Consider the following 19,093-nt stretch of genomic DNA (forward strand, 5'->3'; position numbering starts at 1 on the left):
AGGGTGACCGATTGATTAAGTACAAATGTACTTATAGCTTCCGCCCAAAGCTCAAGCGGTAGGCCTGCATGTAGCCGCATGCTTCGTGCTCGCTCCATGATTGTCCTGTTCATCCTTTCGAAAATCCCATTTTGTTGAGGTGTCCTTGGGGTTGTCCTTTGCCTCCAAATTCAGTTGCTAGCACAAAAGATTTCAAAAGCTTGGCTGCAATATTCGCCTCCATTGTCGGATCTAAGGCATTTAACCTTGGTACCTGTTTCATTCTCCACAAAGGCTTTCCACTTTTGAAATATGGAAAATACATCGGATTTATTCTTCATGACATAAACCCATGTTTTTCTAGTCGCATCGTCTATGAATGTTACATAGTACAATGAGCCACCAAGTGATGGTGTACTTGCAGGACCCCAAACATCAGAATGAACCAACTCAAGTTTTTTATTTTTTCTTTCATTTCCTGATTTTTGAAATTTTACCCTCTTTTGTTTACCATAAACACAATCTTCACAGAACTCTAAGTCCACTTCTTTCAAACCTGGTAGAAGCTTCTTTGTTAGAAGGATTTGCATTCCTTTGGCACTCATATGCCCAAGCCGGTAGTGCCACACCGCACTGTCAACTTCTATAGTTGCTGCAGAAGCTGAAGGTTGCGTGCTCATAGTACACAAGGTAAGTGTACCAACCTTTTCTCCCTTGGAAACCACCAAAGATCCCTTTGAGATCTTCCACCGTTTATTTCCGAATGCAATGTTGTGACCTTCATCGTCCAATTGTCCTATAGAGATCAAAATTTTCCGAAGAGAAGGAACATGCCTAACATCTTTAAGCTTCCATTCATTTCCGTTAGCAGTTTTGACAGAAACTGTACCTTTGCCAACAATCTCACAAGTTTCATCATCTCCCAAGTATACATACCCAAAATTACCTTTGGTGTAATCTTGGAAATGTTGCTTGTGTGGTGTCGCATGGAATGAAACCCCGGAATCTACTATCCAGAAATTAGACACATTGTCTAATGAGAGAATTAGAGCATCTTGCTCTACTTTACCTGCCACATTGGCCTTCGATGTTGGCTTGTTGTCTTGAGAATCAGTCTCCTTCTTCTTCTTGGACCAGAAATCCTTCTTGACGTGGCCCTTCTTGCCGCAGTTCCAACATTCAAGAACTGACTTTGTGTGTGACTTGCTTCGTCTTGAGCGATCACGACCCTTCTGGTTTTTAAACCTCTCCTTAGGCCTTCCTCTTGTTTCCACTGACAATGCAGCACTTGATGATTCTCTTGTGCTTCTCCTTCGTATTTTCTCACTTAGGAGAACACCCACAACATCATCAAACTTAAGAGTATTTGTACCAGAGATAGAATTACTTACAGCCATCACAAGGCTGTCCCAACTATCCGGTAGAGATGATAGTATAAGGAGAGCTCGCACTTCATCATCGAAATTGATTTTCACCGATCTAAGTTGACTTATGTTTGTGTTAAATTCATTTAGGTGTTCTGCAACTGAACCATTCTCTGCCATCTTTAGATTGAATAAGCGCTTCATAAGAAATACCTTATTGGATGCCGATGGTTTCTCGTAGAAGTCGTCAAGTGACTTCATCAAGTCCTCCGTGGTCTTCATCTCCGAAACATTGAAGGCCACCGTTGACGCCAAGCTTAACCGGATTGTTCCCAGTGCCTTTCGATCAAGGACAATCTATGCTTCATCTACCATTGTTACGGACTTCTTCGCAAGACCACCTAGTGGCAAATAGAGGTCCTTCTGGTAGAGATAGTCTTCAATCTGCATCTTCCAATGTTGGTAGTTTTTGCCATTGAACTTCTCAATCTTGAGCTTCCCTTCCTCCACCATAACTCCCACTCAATTCAAGGAATCCTTTCCTTGAGATAATTTATCTACGAGCAAACCTTGCTCTGATACCAGTTATTAGGAAATAAGACGTAGCTAAATAGATAATTGAGTAGATTACTTAATGGAGACAGACAGATTTACATACACGAGATTATAGAGTAGAGAGAGAGAGAGAGAGAGAGAGAGAGAGAGAGAGTACACACGATATACGTGGTTCACCCAATGTGGGCTACGTCCACGGGAAAGCAGCCACTCAATGGCTTTAGTACTTCAAAACAAGAAGTAGTTTACAAAGGGATTATACCCTTAATGGAGCTCCCGCCTTGCTTCACTCTCACCACCTCACACTCACCTTGTTGCATCAACTTCACACTCTTAAATGTGTGTAGAAAGGGCCTCCTTTTATAGGCCAAAAGGGCTGCCCTCTCTCATGAGAGGTAGCCATGTGTAGCCGCCCTTGTGTAGATAAGTCCAAATCGGACCCTCCAATCCGCCCATGTGTGGCCGCCCTTGAGAAGACAAGTACGCTTTTGAATTTGGCCACCGGCCATTGAATTCGGCCACCGACCACCGGCCATTGACTTCCGACCACCGGCCACCGGCCAACCGACGGTTGTTTTCCGACCACTTTCCGGCCACTTTCCGGCGAGCGAAAATTTGACTGTGAAAACTTTTGTTTCCGGTGAGTGATTTACCTTTATGCACGATGGCTTCTCCTCATAATGGGGGCCTTACAAATGTGCGCTTTTACCACAGAAAATTACAAGGGTAAATCAGGCTCCATACTTAACAAGTGCAACATCGGGGTCCACGATAGGAGTACATGTAGCAGAAGAAAAACAACATTATGAAAGCTCAAAGGCATCAAGTGCAGGCGTATAATAAGTGAGATGCATACATGATATTCTAGGAAATGCAAAAAAAATAAATTGAATTGTAACATTGCCAACTAGAACAAGTGTAGTACCTGAATAAAATGCAATTGAGTTAAGGTCTATTAGGTTGACTCTAAGAGAAGTACACAAGAGCTAGGGATAAAGTAAGTACTAGATTGTCCAACCTTAATTAAAAAATATCGACTAAAGAGTAGTTAACCCTTGGAATGCTTGTCGGGGTCTAAAAACTAGTAATCTTGTCACTAATACCACCTAAGTGTAATCAACATATAATACAAGGAAGTTTGTTCTATTTGCTTTCTATTTTCTCTTTTTTTTCTTTTTCTTTTCTTTTTTGTTGTTGTTGTCATAGTTGCTATAAGTCGCTGGGGGACTCGAGGTCTCAAATACCAGCAGCTAGGAGACTCAAGGTCTCAAATACCAGCTTAACACATGGACTTCCACAACACAAGTCACACTTAGGTGGAATAGGCTGGAGAGAACTATATCCTCATAGCCTAAAACATTACTAAAGTTACTACAACTAATAGACTATTTAGGAATTAAAGTCGGTAATTAAGTGGTCTAGTTTAGCGTAAGGTCTTGATACCTACTTAAAGCCAACTAATAGACCAAACTCAAAGAGAAGAACAAGGTACTAGAATTTTTGAAAAAATTATAGCATCTAAATTGGCAATGTCACAACTCCATAAATTTTATGCATCATTAGAATTCAAATGGCAAGATACAAATATGTAATTGTGAAAAGCATAGATAAAAGGAAGTAGTACACCTAATATAATAAAGAACATCTGTTCTAGCATGTAAACATCCATTGTTGTTGTCCTTCGAAGGAATCCTTATGTAGTCACAAACTGCACAATAGTCACCACCAAACATCCACCTTTCAGAGGCACATAAGTGGAAAAAGGTACCAACCCTTATTGAACACAATTAAAAAAAATAAGGAACCCTAACCTAATTATTTGTACTCCCCCTAGAGAGTCAAGGGAATAGGGTATTGTAGAGATTGGGGGGGAACCCTAAGGCTAAACCCCTATCCTCGTCATTGAGAAAAACAAAGTCATCATCCGTGGGAGCATATGTGCCATTCGTGTAATCATGTAAATAGTCTTCATCATTAGAGGCACCAATGTTTACTAAGAAGGTCACTAGAAGCCTATAGTCATCTTGGTCAAGAGGGTAGTCTTGTGCAATGGAGAGACGCTCTCTACTAAGTATGGATTAGTCGTGGTCAAGAGACGTAGCAGCCATTCATGGTCACTAGACGCCTATAGTCATCTTGGTCAAGAGGGTAGTCTTGTGCAATGGAGAGACGCTCTCTACTAAGTATGGATTAGTCGTGGTCAAAGAGACGTAGCAGCCATTCTAACTCCTCAAAATTCCTCTCACATGCTAACGTACATACCAAATCCCATTCACAGGAAAGCACCAAAAAGACCATGTGAAACACTTGTGAAAAGTAACGAGGGTACCTCTCACCCAAGGCAGGAGTGGATGACTCTAGCGTACTAGCCATATCTCTACACACAGATAGATGATGGTTAGAGTGCAAATATTACAAGGGTCACATCAAATGGTGGTGTCCTTGTCCATACTGTGTTTTTATGATTTTGTGCTATGTATAGAACTCGTAGGTTTCCAGATTTTTTGTTTGGGGACTCTTACTCGTTTACTTTTTTATTTTTGTCTTTTGTGAGTATAAGGCTTTATATATACATTCCCTAAGGTTGGAGATTGAGAACTCAGGGAGGAAGGTTGAGAGGGAAGTGAATGAATGATGAATGTGAGAAAACACTCCCCCCTTCCTTGGGTAGGTCATACCTTTTGGAATGATGTCGTCACCTTCTGAAACCAATTGCTTCAAGTTGTTATGGGTGAAGACTTTGACCAATATTTTTTGTCCGCCCTAGGCATTTCATCTAGTTGCAAGGGCGGTAAGGTACTCTCCCATGATTTTATTTGCAACGTTGTTGTAGGTTGTGAACTTATAACAATTGGAGGTGAAAATTCTTCCTTGTTTGTATGGATATGTACAATGGTAGGCGGAGGTTGTGTTGAAGCTTCTATTTCCGTATAGGAACTATATGAAGAGCAAGAAGCTTCATTTGACTTCCTTGTTGTTGAGCTAGGTGGAGCAAATCATTATTTCTTTGGTACCCAAACTAGCTCTGGAGCATGTGTGTAGCATTCTGTGATTTTTTCCTTTCCGCAATTGTCAATTTGTTTTGGAGCTACAGGATTGGGCTCACCTGAGCCAAGCGACAAGTAAGAGCACAATTTACATTTTGGCACCCAGATTTGATCATTTCCTTCATAGTAGCCTTGGGCTTCCAATAGTTTTTTAGGAATCAAACGCAACGTTTCTTTACATTTCTTGGGGCGAGTGGAATGTCTCTTACCAGGCTCCTGTCTTTTAGCACTAGATATGGTCGCTAAAGAATCTTTAGGGACCCACTTGTATGTTTTCTTTGTTATATTAGGATGGGTCGTGTGTGTCTCAAGCTTTATTTCAACTAAGCAGTTGAACCTCTAGAGAGCTGGGCTATGGGGACATATGGTTCAATTTCTTGGACATGCAATGTTTTGGGTTTTATTTCCTTAAGAGGCAATATCATCTCAAGGACTATGTCTTGAGTGGCAGGGCTAAGAGTTGGTTTCTGCGTTGTGACACCCCCAGTTCCCCAATCAATAGCGCATTTGGCGGTTATAATCTACGTGTGTCCTAGGTTTATATTACCCTCCATAGTTCCAGTAGGCATGACAAAAAAGTCTTGAGCTAGAACCCCATTGTCAATGCCAAAAACCGCAGTTTTTTTCTTGTTGACACCCTTGACTTGGATAATACTCTCAGATAGATGTGGCTTTCCCAATTGATACCACACTCCATATGACAACAGACTATACTTAGCACCCGTGTCCAATAAGGTGTTATATAGCACTTTTTCATAGGTGCTGTTTAGCTCAATAGGGTATCGTAGAGGTGTGTCAGATTCCAACCAATCCTCGTCATTTTCAACATGGAATGCATGTGTAACTCCATGGTTAGCCTCTCATTGGCATCTTATGCGTTGTTGTCGCTCCTTAGCCTCAGCTTAAGCTTGTATCTTGTTCAATTATCTTTGTGCCTTGGCTGTCTTTTTTTTATGGATGGCACGTAGTTCCTCTTGGCGTAAAGGATCATAGTATCTTTTAAATTTGCTCTCATTGAGGAATCCAATGGTTTCAACTCCATCAAGAGTATCCACACGAATGGTCCTTTGTGGGGTGATTTCATATACTCTATATGGTCTTTTTCCCGTATATTTCAACTTTTTCTTTTTGTTATGCAATCCATACATAAGGACTTTATCACCAACATTGATATCCTTGTTCTTTAGATGACGGTCAAACCATTTCTTCCTCCTATCTTTCTTTAAAAGTGCATTTTGCACAGCCAATTTCCTTTCTTCATCTAACCTTTCAAGGATATACAAGTGCTCAACTAAAGGGTTACCATCCCAACCTTCTTGTGAAGCTACACGCAGAGTAGGAATTACAAACTCCCATGGCATAACTGCTTCTTGGCCATATACCATTTTGAATGGTGTACAATTAATAGCCACTTTGTAAGAAGTATGATAAGCCCATAGGGCTGAAGTCAGCTTCAATCCCAATCTATGTGATGAGCTTCCATCATTTTGGCCAAGATAGAGATTAAGGTCTTGTCGGTGCTCGCAGCTTGGCCATTTGCTTGTGGATAATAAGGTGTGGACTTATGGTGAGCTATCATGAAGTTGGTAGTGAGTTCTTTTATCACTCCATTTATAAAATGAGTGCCATTGTCACTCACAATCTCAAAGGGACAACCAAATATTGTAATAATGTTCTCAAAGAGAAACTTGGCAGTTGACCTTGCATCAGCCTTACATGTCACCCTGGCTTCCGTCTACTTTGTCACATAGTTAGTGGAAACGATAATATACAGAGATTGAGTGCTACGAGCTGCCAGACTAATTGGGCCTACAAAGTCCAACCCCCATTTTTCAAATGCTTGAGTCACTTTAATAGGATGTAAGGGCATCTTATCCTTTCGTTGTGTGATCTTGTAACACTGGCATTCATCACATCCTTTTGCAAAAAGTGATGCATCTTTGAATAAAATAGGCTACCAATACCCTGATTGCAACACCTTTCTAGCTGTTGGTTCCCCTTAGAAATGTCCCCTGGCTATACCCATGTGGGCATCCTGCAGTATGTATAAATACTCATGCTCACGGGCACAACATCTAAGAATATCATCCTTCCCGAGTTCTTGAGACTTGCAATGATAGAATAAGGTTCACATTCTTTTAACAATTTTTGACCTATGTCCTTACGAAGCTCTTTGGGTGGAAACCCATTAACTAGAAAGTTCACAATCTTCTCACTCCATTCAGGTATGGTTTCAACTAGGAATAGAGAAGTATCATGCAATTCATCATCGAATCCAGTAGGGGGCTTCACCATTGGGTATGCAAGACAAATGATCTACCATGGCATGTCTTTTACCAGGTCTCACCACAATGGTTAAATCAAACTCAAGGAGAATTAACAACCATCGTGTAATTCTTCTTGTGAAACAAGGTCTATTTACTAGATACAACAAGGCTTGATGATCCACATAGAAAACAAACTTGTTGGCAAGAAGGTACTAGCAGAATTACTTCACTGCATAAATCATAGCTAAACCTTCTTGCTCTATACTGGTGTAGTTTCTCTTGGCATCATTCAATTGATGACTTGCAAAGCTAATGGGGTAGTCCAGTTTATGTTCTCTTGATTGAGCTAGAATACACCCAATAGAAAAGTTGGATGCATCAATATGCACATGGAAAATTATATTTAAATCGAGCACTCATACAATAGGAGCGCTTGTCAAGGTCTTTTTTAATGTTTCATAAGCATGGTCACACTCTGCGGTCCAGTGGAACTCAATAAGAATCTTGTACAAAGAACGAGCTATCTCGGTAAAGTTTAGAATAAACCATCGGTAATAACCAACATGGCCCATGAACCTTTGAGCTCTTTTATAGTTTGTAGGTGGTGGCAATTCAGCAATGGCTTTAATTTTGCTTTCATCAGTGGAAATCCCATTTCTGGACACTATATGCCCTAAAATGGCTCCATGTTTAATCCAAAATTGGCATTTGAAAGGGTTTAAGGAGATGCGATACAATCTACACTTCTAAAACACTTTTTGTGAGCATGATAGATGTTCTTTCCAAGAGGAATAAACACAAAGGTTATCTAAGAAAGCTTTGCAAAACTCCCTCAAATATTCTTTAAAAGCAGTCTTTATTAATCTTTGAAAGGTAGCAGGGGCATTGGTTAAGCCAAAAACCATAACACAAAATGGGAACACTCCAAATTTGGTTATAAAAGTCGTTTTAGCTTGGTCCTCTAGTGTAATTGTGATTTGCTTGTAGCTAGAGTACCCATCTAAAAAGCTATAAGCTTCCTTTCCTACAAGTCTTTCAAACACATGATCTAAATATGGCAAGGGGTAATGGTTCCTCCTAGTGGCGGCATTGACTTCTTGAGATCGACGCATACTCTAAGTTTCCCATTCTTTTTTGGAACAATCACTATTGGAGACACCCATTCTAAGTGCTGAATAGGGTATATGAATTTGCATTTCACAAGATTTTCAATCTCTTCTTGAACAATCTTTGCATATTTAGGATTCATTGGGTAGGGTTGTTGGGCTGAACTGGTTTAGCCATGCTATTTATGGGGATTGTGTGTTGCACCACGGAAAGTGAAACACCTTTCATATCATCATATATCCAAGCAAATATATCCTTGAATTCTTTAACTCCATTGCTTCCATCAATAAGTTTTCTTTGAACCTTTGTATACAATATACCTTACGTTCCTCTGTGGTGTAGGATTTGAGATGTTTAGGTACAGGGTGTAATTCTGTGGGGTTCTGTTTTTTTGTGGATTGTGATTTCACTTCCGATTCCTTTTGTTGTTGATCTATGTTAGCAGCAAGCTAACGTGGACACCATTTTTCGGAGTTCTCCTTGTAAAAACAATTATTATTTTGATAAATGGGGAATATTGTAACTCTTGTTTTCTTGATAAACCTTGTAATTAATGAGCCGGCACTACAAGCTTCCAGATTGTATCAGCCATTCAATTCTCAGCTTTGGTAGAACTCCAGATTATTACTTTTGACCACCCAAAAACCTTGGCTAAGATATAAAAGCCAATTTTGGTGAGTTTTTTACAAGTTTTTGGATAAGAAATACACAGCATGAGCTAACGGCGCTCACTTCTCTCCTTCTCACGCTTCCTACTCCCTCTCCAGTTGTCACATTGCGAATGTGTTTGTTGCATTGCAACCGCGGGTAAGAGCTCTACGCATTGACGTAAGCCAATCACAGTATTTCGTAGCTTTTGGCGTCGCCGACCAGCGGCCTAATTTCATCATAACTAGGAATTCACACTTTTAAATCAAAAACTAAGCATAGGCGGGGTATTGGGACATCATTGCTAAGCATTTAGATGCATTATGGGTCGAAAACAACTAGGTCAAAAATCCACTACTGTTAATAATCACGATTTTGGAACTTGACCTAAAGTGGGGTTTGAGACCATATGCATGTGTGCTTAGGCCTTATAAACTTGTCCTAGAAGTTTTGTTACTTTTAGATGTCGTTTGATGCTGTAACGGATGTGATTTTCTTGCCAATGAGCGATCGGCTTTTGGCGATTTCAGTCACTTGAGTGTAGCTTGAGTTAGATGCAAGTTGTTAGATGTTTTCCAAGAGATTGACAATCTCTTGTAGCCTCTATGCACTAGTCGAGTTAGCTTTGTCCCATGGTTTGACAAATTAATCGTGGTTCTTGCTAATACTGCAATAAGATAGGATGGTGAGGTTAGACATGCGTCCCACATTTGGCGCCGTTGCCGGGGAACGAAGAGACCTAAACTAGGGAAAAACATGAGCATCTTGTGTAATTGTCCTTTAACTTCCTCTAGGTTCGCTTAGAGTTCAAAACTCTCTTTTTGAAACCGCATAGCTTAAGATTGTCGTCTTTTTCTGTGTATAGGTAGCTTGGAAGTAATCGTACTTGCTAAGTACCTTTAGGATTATAGATTTAGATTAGGATTTGGAGAATGATTGGTAGACAAAACAAGTCTTAAGATCAAGACTCTAAAAAACATAAAAAACACAAGAAAACGAATGTTTGTAGATACTTTCCACAACCCCATTGCATGAGAAACTGGGAGTAGGGTAAGTAGGATCCGAGGTGGATTTCATAGCATTGCTCTCTCTGAAAGAATCAAGTGTGAGTTTTATGTAAGGTTGCAGAATTTCAGGTCTACGCCTAGAAATAGCACGAAAAGAATCGAATTTACTCAATCCAACTGGGGAGTAAGCCTAAGAGTTGTCTGAACCAGTGGGTAAGTTCAAGGACACTTCGAGGTAAAAATTTCAAGAAGTTGACCAAAACTCAAATTATTTACTTTTTCTTGACTTTTTAGGCCAAACTAAGTTTTGACTTGATTCATAGGCTTAACACATCATAAAAGGACTGTCCTTGAGAAAATTTCAAAAAAGTGCTCATTTCAAGCCTCAAGTTAATAATCGTGATTATTAACTTTTTGCTTTAATTTGGCCAAGGCTCATACCATTGAATCATTGCATGTGTACAAACAACTTTTGTAAAGGCCCAAGAGATTTGGATCACTAAACTGGCAAAAAACTGGGTGAAAACTAAAGTTTGTATTGACTTTTTGAATCTTGAGTATGAATAGAGGAAAACTTTATTCAAACTTGGTGAAAATTTATTCATAGGCTTATATTGACGTGATAAACATGTGTATATGCTCATTTGACCAAAAACTTACAAAAATTTGACAAAAGTAAATAATCGCGATTATTTACATCTGTCCTATTTTTGAACTTTTTTGACCAAGTTGACATACCACTAGCTTTACCATGTTGTAATAAGCCCAAAAACCAAATTTGGTATGATTTGGATCACTGGAGTGAAAACTGTGACAAAAATTGCAAAGTTAGTCTGCGACGGACAGATAATTGATGACCATTTGACCAAAAATTGTCCAAACTTGATGAAAATGGGCTAGTGACCTTAACATAAGGTGCTTAATAGATCTGTGTCAAAGTTGGGACAAAAATTTGCAAAAATTTATCAAAAGTAAATAATGCGATTATTTATATTTGCTTCAAAACTTGGTGATTTTGCAAATTTGAATATACCACAAGGTCAAGCACATCAATTGAACCCCACAAATCAATTTTGGTGAAATTTGGACCACAAAAGTGAGACTTAAGCCAAATTCTTGAAATCAGAGTCTGCGGACATGGAACAGTGGGTAAACTTGATGAAATTTTGTCCAAACTTGTTGAAAGCCCAAGGGCTTTAACAAGTTGTATACTTGCCAAACCAATCCAGAAAGTGTTAAAAAATGACAAAAGTAAATAATCGCGATTATTTACTTCTGCTATCCAGAGACTTCAAATTTGAGTTTTGGGCTTATACACTCTTAGACCAGCATAAAATAAGGCCACTGAAAATTTTGGGTTCAATTGGATCAAAATTGGTACAGATACACTCACTTGTTGCAGATTAAACCTTTGATTTTGCTAAGTTGAATATGAAAGTTAAAATTTCGACTTCCATAGCACGAATTGAAATGAAATACAGAGACTAATCACTGGAGTTCTCAAGAGCTCTACTATCCTTATAGAAAAATAGCTAATTTGACAAATTTTGTACAGGAATCAAGTTGCAGACGAGGAATCAATGGCTTGAAAGAAAGTTGCAATTGAGTCAAGTGAAAATTGACTACAAGTCAATCTAAGGTGAGTACTCTATCCAGAGCTTCATAAGTCTATATGAACCTTAGATCCGGTCGTGTAATAGGAAATCAAGGCCTATTTGGAGAAAACACCAGTAGAGTATCTACTGAAGAAAGCGTAAATCAAGGCAATTCCTTGCACAATTCCTGAAGAAGTCTCAGACACTTTTTCAGATTCAACATCCAAAATGTCTTCTTACTCGACTCACTCGAAAACCCGAACGACAATGCGCTACAAGCATATACTCTCTTTTTAGAAGACTAATCATCATGGAGCCCAGGTTTACTTGGATCCTAACGAAGAGTATGCTATTCGCATTGATGATCATGGTATTGAGTTCGAAGAAGAAGTTAGGGCCAACAAACAAGGAAAAATGTACATGGATCAAAACGGCACTCAATATGTACAGGTTGAAAATCCTCATATGGTAGACAAATGGGGCTTAGAAGTGAACACTATAATCCCGAATATGTCAGCAAAAGAAGGACCACCAACTTTGGAATTTGAGGGATACAATCAAGTAGACTTGAAGCCCTTGAAACGGCTTAGTACCGATAATCTTAGGATCGGAGTCTATTGTTGGGAAGATAGAAACATAAAAGATCTTTTATGGGCTTCTCATGCTAGACCAGGACAATTAATGGCCATGAAGATCATCTATATCTTCAAAATCAAAGATAAGGGATCTGCGGATCTACCAACTTACTTGTTTAGGGATTTTTATAAAAACAACTTTGTTATGATGAATCCTGAGGAGGTAGAACAAACCAAATACTAAGAGTATTCCATACGGGATTGGATATTGGGTCAAGGACCAGAAACCACTCCAAGAGACGAAGATCGTGAGAGATCATTTGAAAGTAATGTGAAGAAACCAGAAACCACCTCATCACGTAGAAAAACGGGTGACACTAAGGCCAGCCCAGGGCTACATGAGTCACTATTTCCGACAAACTGGTTTGAAGGACTCGAAACAGGACCAACTCCTAGAAGACCTGGAGTTGAACCAAATAGACGTGTCAGACCAGCTGATTTCCAAAAATGGGTCAGAAAATACAGTGGATCAAGGGATCCATATGACCACTTAGCAAGCTTCAAGCAAGTGCTAAGAGCGGAGCATATATTCGATTTCCATACTCAATTCGAAGGGTTTGGAATGACATTAGAAGGAAAATCTATAACATGGTTCCAAAACATTCCACCAAGGTCAATAATGGATTTGAATACATTAGCTCAAGGATTTGTAGCTGCTTGTTCTAAAACGGGGAATAAACATAATACGGTAGCTCAAATCTACAGGTTTAAACAGAAACATGGTAGGGAATATGCAACTCAAATGAAACAATACATTGATAGATGCCTAGAGATGGAGATACCTGCAGAGGAGCGACTTATTTCATTGTTTCTGGAGGGACTACTAGACAAAGAACTTCATGCTATACTCTATAGTAAAAAGCATACAACCCTAAAGGCATGTGTGTCTGATGCTATCAACCTAGGAGACAATTGTGAGATCTTTAATGAAGAGGATGTCCCTAAGGATAACCAAAGCAAGAAGAATGCATCCACAAAACCAACACAAGTGGGAATGGCTGCTGCAGCACCACTCTCAGCCATAGAAGATATGCTAAAAAGGATGAATGACATGATGAAAAATATACAAAAATCTCCTATGAGAGGACCAGGACAGAGGATATCCCCACAGGGACAACCAATTAGGCCATAAAAATGGTGTGCAATTGAGGGGAAATGGACCAACCACGAGACCCATGAGTGCTACTTCAGACCAAAGTATGATGGGAATATTTAGTACGTGCCCATGAGTCCACAAGGACAACCCATGTACAGATATCTGCCTAATATGGCTCAAGTTCAAAGACCACCAATGGATATGGAGAGACCTCAACCTGTGTTGGGACAACAACCTCCTTATCTAGGACATAATGCTGTGCCTGTAAAGTACATGCACTCGGAAGGAGTCATAGATAAACAAGCATTAGTGCCTGTTACACCCTATGCAGAGCCTAGTCCATCTATAGTAATGGTAGAGGGAGATTGGTATAGTCCACACCCACCACCAATGGAGGAAACCATGACTTATGCTCCACCAGAGCTCGCACCAATGTATTATGTAGCGAATCAAGGTGTCAGACCTCCTATGGGAAGACCCATGATGAAGCCCAGAATAGGAAACTGGCATAGCATAACCATTGGAAGAACGAATGTCCAGAGCCTGAGAAAAACCTCAAACCAATTGAAGCCTATTGCATACAATGTTGCAAAAAGGGAGGACACTTTCCGGAAGATCGTCCTAAGAATCTTTTGAACAAGGGAAAAACTGTAGTCAACGTAGTCCAAGTAATGCCTAGTAGCTCATCAGAGAGAGAACCGATTGTTCCAATCAAGGTAATCACTAGAGCCTAGGCAAGGAAAAAGAAACACAATTCCTCTGATGATTCGGGGAACACGAAAGTTTCTTCTCAAAGAATCAATAGGCCCGCATAAGCAAAAGATATGAGATGAGAAAACAAAAACAACGGGTTGAAAACAAAGAGAAATCAAAAATTCTAGCCCAGGACAAGTTGAAAGAAACTGGCAGTGAATTTAAGGAAACAACCATGAAATCTGGAGGATCCACTCTGGTTGATACAATTTTTGAGCCTATCAATGCCGCCTTGGAAGCCTACCAAGCAGGACTTAGAGCAGGCCAAAACATGGAAAACAAATGGAAAAACTATCCATCTCCAGACATGGAAGCAGGTAAGCTGGAATCTTATCAAAATTTGGTAAGAATCACGCAGAAAATGCTGGATAAACAGAAACCCAAGCTTGAAAGTATTGCAAAACCAGAAGAGCTTGCGGTAGAATAAATGAAAGCAAAATCCGATGTGGTGGTAGAACCCCACCTTGAAACAAATGCATCAGAGCTCATAGTGCCGGACAGTGAACATGCCTTAAGGGAGATCAATGATGGGAGCCTAACTTTAAAGTCAGCTCCTATAGAGGAAGTCTAGTTAGATAACCTACCATCTGATATGAACATGGATTTATAGTCCTTGTATGGGGATTGCGGATCAGAGGCTTCAAGAATATCTAAACCTTTGAAATTAAAAACATTACCTTCTTACTTGGGAGATAACGAAGATGAATCCATCATTTGCAAGACCACTCAAGTAAAAAGAGCCAAACAAACCCTAGAAGTGGACAACATTTACTCAATCATGTCTACACCTATCCAATGCACTCTTACATTGGGAGAACTGTTGAAACTCAGGCCATACTTATGGAATGATTTACAGAAAACCCTAGAGAAGGTGGATATAATGGGGTTAATCTCTAAGAATCTGAGAAACTTGAAAAATGGAACGGAATACAAAGAGATACGATCAGTTCCTATGAACAAGGTCGGAGAATATTATGAAGGGGAAGAAGGAAACACTACCCTCCCAGTGAAATATAAGGACATTGAAACCATGGAAATATTGGATAGTGGAGCGGGCATAGCCATAGCCACTAAAGTAGTATGGGATTCCTGGGGATAGCCATCCATTAGACAAACGCGATTGAAATTACAGTTGGTTGACGGACACATTGAAAGACCGCTAGGGCTACTAGAAAAAGTGATAGTCAACTCTTGTGGAATTAAATATCAACACACTTTTGCCATAGTAGACTTTGGGAAAAAACTCAACTATGAAATCATATTGGGAAGACCTTTCATGCGACAAGTATAGCTTATCCAAGATTGGAAAAACGACTATCTATACTTAAAGCTGGTGGGATCTATAACAAGGGTCAATCTAAAGGACCACATCTATAGAGACGTCTTGAAAACACCCATCGAAGATTTTGATTCAGTCTCTTTGGCTGAAACTAAACTTCCATCTTGGCTAAACAAAGACACTCCTATTTGGATGTGCGGAGCTTCAGAAAACGGAAGCTTAAGACTAGAGGAATGTATCCTAGAAAGAGACTGTACAGATGAAGCCTACATACCTAAACCCTTTCCAAAGCATTTATTTGAACCATTCCAATGGACTCAAATCTTAGCGACAATGAATGTATGTGTGAATACGTCTATGCCTACTCAATTTTTCAATGAGCATGGCTACGACATAATTTCCATTCAAATGATGTCAGTCCTTAACATTGAAAATAAGGATGAGGAAACAAAGGACTTGATGAAAGCTCAACAAGTCTTTTTTGACCTCTATTAGGATGCAACTGATGAGTTGGATGAACACTTAGCTACCTTCGAAGATTCGGGATTTGAAAAAGAATATACGAGAGCTCAACTACTCTTAAGGGGAAGGGAGGAAAAGTTTTTTTGACTTTCCAAACCAGAAATCAAGAAGACAAAAATGGTATAGAAGAAAGAGGGACACTAAAATTATGAAAGCACAACATATTCCATCAATATCTAGTAAAATATAATTCCTGATGCATATAGATGCTAAAGATTGTGTCAAGGACAAAATAATTGGCAGATATCCTTCGAACGGAAACTCAAAAATGTCTCAGACATCGAGAAAAACAAGGAAGGGTACTCAAGAAGAACATCAGGATAAAAAACCACTCATGACCAGAGTCGAGCGGAAAAAGAAATATCAAGAGTTGAAAAAAGCTCTAAAGGAGATATACACCACCGAAATGGAAACCATGGAAGAGGATGGGAAGGATGTAATGCATGCTCCATCCCATTACAAAAAGTATACTCTCCAAGATCGGAAAATCATAATCGAACAACCTGTTAGGGAACTACGAAAACAAGGCGAGTCTTACGAAGGACCTGAAAACACTAAAAGGGTAGACTTGGCTGAACCAAGAGAAGAGCCTAGGCCGGCTTACATTGCAAATGACCTAACAGAAGAAGAAGAAAATCTTTTGCTAAGTTTGCTAAAGGAATATCGGGATATCTTTGCTTGGTCTTACAAGGATCTCAAGGGTGTTGATCCAGAAATCTGCCAACATATCATACCCATAAGAGATGATGCGAAACCAAGAAGATAGAGACCATACACTTATAACGAAACATTTGCCAAAAAGATCAAAGAAGAGATTGAAAAACTAAAGGAAGCTGAATTCATTTACGAAATTGAACACACTGATTGGGTGTCCCCAATTGTGGTAGTACCTAAGAAGAATGGGAAATTACGAGTGTGCGTTAATCTCAAAAAAGTGAATGCAGCTACCATTAGAGACAACTTTTCTCTTCCGATAACTGAGCACGTTCTAGAACGAGTGGCAGAAAAAGAAGCTTACAGCTTCTTAGATGGCTTTTCGGGATACAATCAACTTTTGGTTGACCCAAAAGATCAGCACAAAACTACTTTTGCAATAGAATGGGATATATTTTCCTATCGGGTTATGCCGTTTGGGTTAACTAATGCTCCAGCCACATTTCAGAGATTGATGATCCATGCTTTCAAAGAGTATCTTTGGAAATTCTTGGAAGTATACATGGATGATTTATGCGTACATTCGTCAATCCGAGCTTATCATTTTGAACACCTCAAAAAGGTATTCGAGAAATGTAGAATTTACAGGATTTTCTTAAACTCGAAAAAGTGCACATTCATGGGAAGACAAGGGAAAGTTCTTAGACACATAGTGTCTAAAAATGGCATAGCTACCGATATTGAAAAGATTCATGTCATTGCTGATTTGCCTAGACCAGCAACAGTCAAAGGGGTACAAGCCTTCATGGGACATTGTGGATATTACCGACGGTTCATCTACATGTATGCTATAATTTCAAAACCCATGTATAGCTTGATTATGCACTTTGAATGGACCGAGGCATGTGAAGAATCCTTCATGAAGCTTAAGCAAGCTCTCACCTCAGCTCCAATATTGAAAGCACCCGATTGGGATAAGGTATTCCACGTACATGTAGATACTTCAAACTTTGCTATTGGTTGTATACTAGCCCAACCAGGAGATGGGAAAATTGACTTTTCTATTTCTTATGCTAGCCGACTAAGTGGAGTAACTATCTAGTTACTTACTTATCGAGCGGAACATTTCCTGAGGATATGAGTAAATGCCGTCAAAGAGCAATTGAAACAGAAGCAAGACACTATGCTCTTATTGGGAACCAATTGTATCGAGGAGGTAAGGATCACCATTTGCGTCTTTGTGCAAATGAAAACGAGTATATTCCGATTAAACAAGCACATGCTTGATAAGCTGGAGGTCACTTTTCTAGTGAGACCACCACATATGGTGACCAACACTTTTTGGAGATGCCAAAGAATATGTTCGAAGGTGTGATGCTTGTCAACGAGCAAAAATGCCAACACGGGTAGACAGCATGATGGGGGCTAGAGCCTGCACAAAATGGGGTATAGATTTTGTTGGACCGATACAACCACCTGCTTATAGAACCCAAGCTCAATATATCATTGTGGCTACGGACTATTTGACCAAATGGGCCGAGGCTAAAGCGACTCAAAAGAATGATGCCAGAACCACTGTTGCATTCTTATATGAGTATGTATTCGTAAGGTATGGACTGCCAATAGAGATTGTCAGTGATCGGGGAACTTATTTCCTCAATGAGGTAATAGAGTATTTGCTTAATGAGTTTATGGTTATCCATAACAAATCAGCTCCCTATCACCCACAAGCAAACGGAGAAGCTGAGCATATGAATAAAATTCTTAGCTCGGTACTGACCAAAGTGGTTAGTTCAGGAAGGACCGACTAGGAAATGAATCTCCATGCAGCTCTATGGGCTTATCGAGTTTCATTCAAAACAGCTTTAAATGCTACACCCTTTAACCTTGTTTATGGTCTTCATGCCATACTGCCAATAGAATTTCTATTGCCAATCTTAAGGGTAGCACAGACTCTTGAGTGGACTGGACATGAATTGTCAGAAAGACTTGAAGATTTGGAAAAGCTAGACGAGAAAAGGCTAACTGTTGTAGCTCATATCTATGCACAAAAATGGAAACAAAAACAGTTTTTTGATTTCCACTTAATCACCAAAATTTTCAAGAAAGGGGACTTAGTTCTAGTCTATTCCCTTAAGCAACACATTCCCAAGTTTAAGAAAAAGGGAAATGTACCATTTATCGTTGAAGATGTATCTCCAAGTGGAGTAGTAAAATTGTCAACCATAGATGGTGAACCGATGGCTAGTTGGATTAGTGGATGTCATTTAACGAAATACAATTTTCCACTAACAAATGAATTGCTAGAGAGAATGCATGCATCCAAACAAAGGAAGATGAAGTGACAGCAGGTTATTGACGAAGCCCAAGAGGAAGCTAGACTTTGGGTGCTCAAGCGTAAAGCTGCTCTCAAGAATCAACAGATATCGATGCCCATCAACACTTTAAGACTAGATGATCGACAATGGGAATTACCTAAAGTTGCAGTTTCAACAGATGACGACTGGCTAGATGGAATGGATCTCCGCATCAAAGTACAACTCAACAATCATAGCACCAATGCTTTGGTAGACACAGGAGCTAGA

The sequence above is a fragment of the Adiantum capillus-veneris genome, chromosome 26 (assembly GCF_014529385.1).
Source record: "Adiantum capillus-veneris isolate H3 chromosome 26, ASM1452938v2, whole genome shotgun sequence".
In the NCBI taxonomy this organism is placed as follows: Eukaryota; Viridiplantae; Streptophyta; class Polypodiopsida; order Polypodiales; family Pteridaceae; genus Adiantum; species Adiantum capillus-veneris.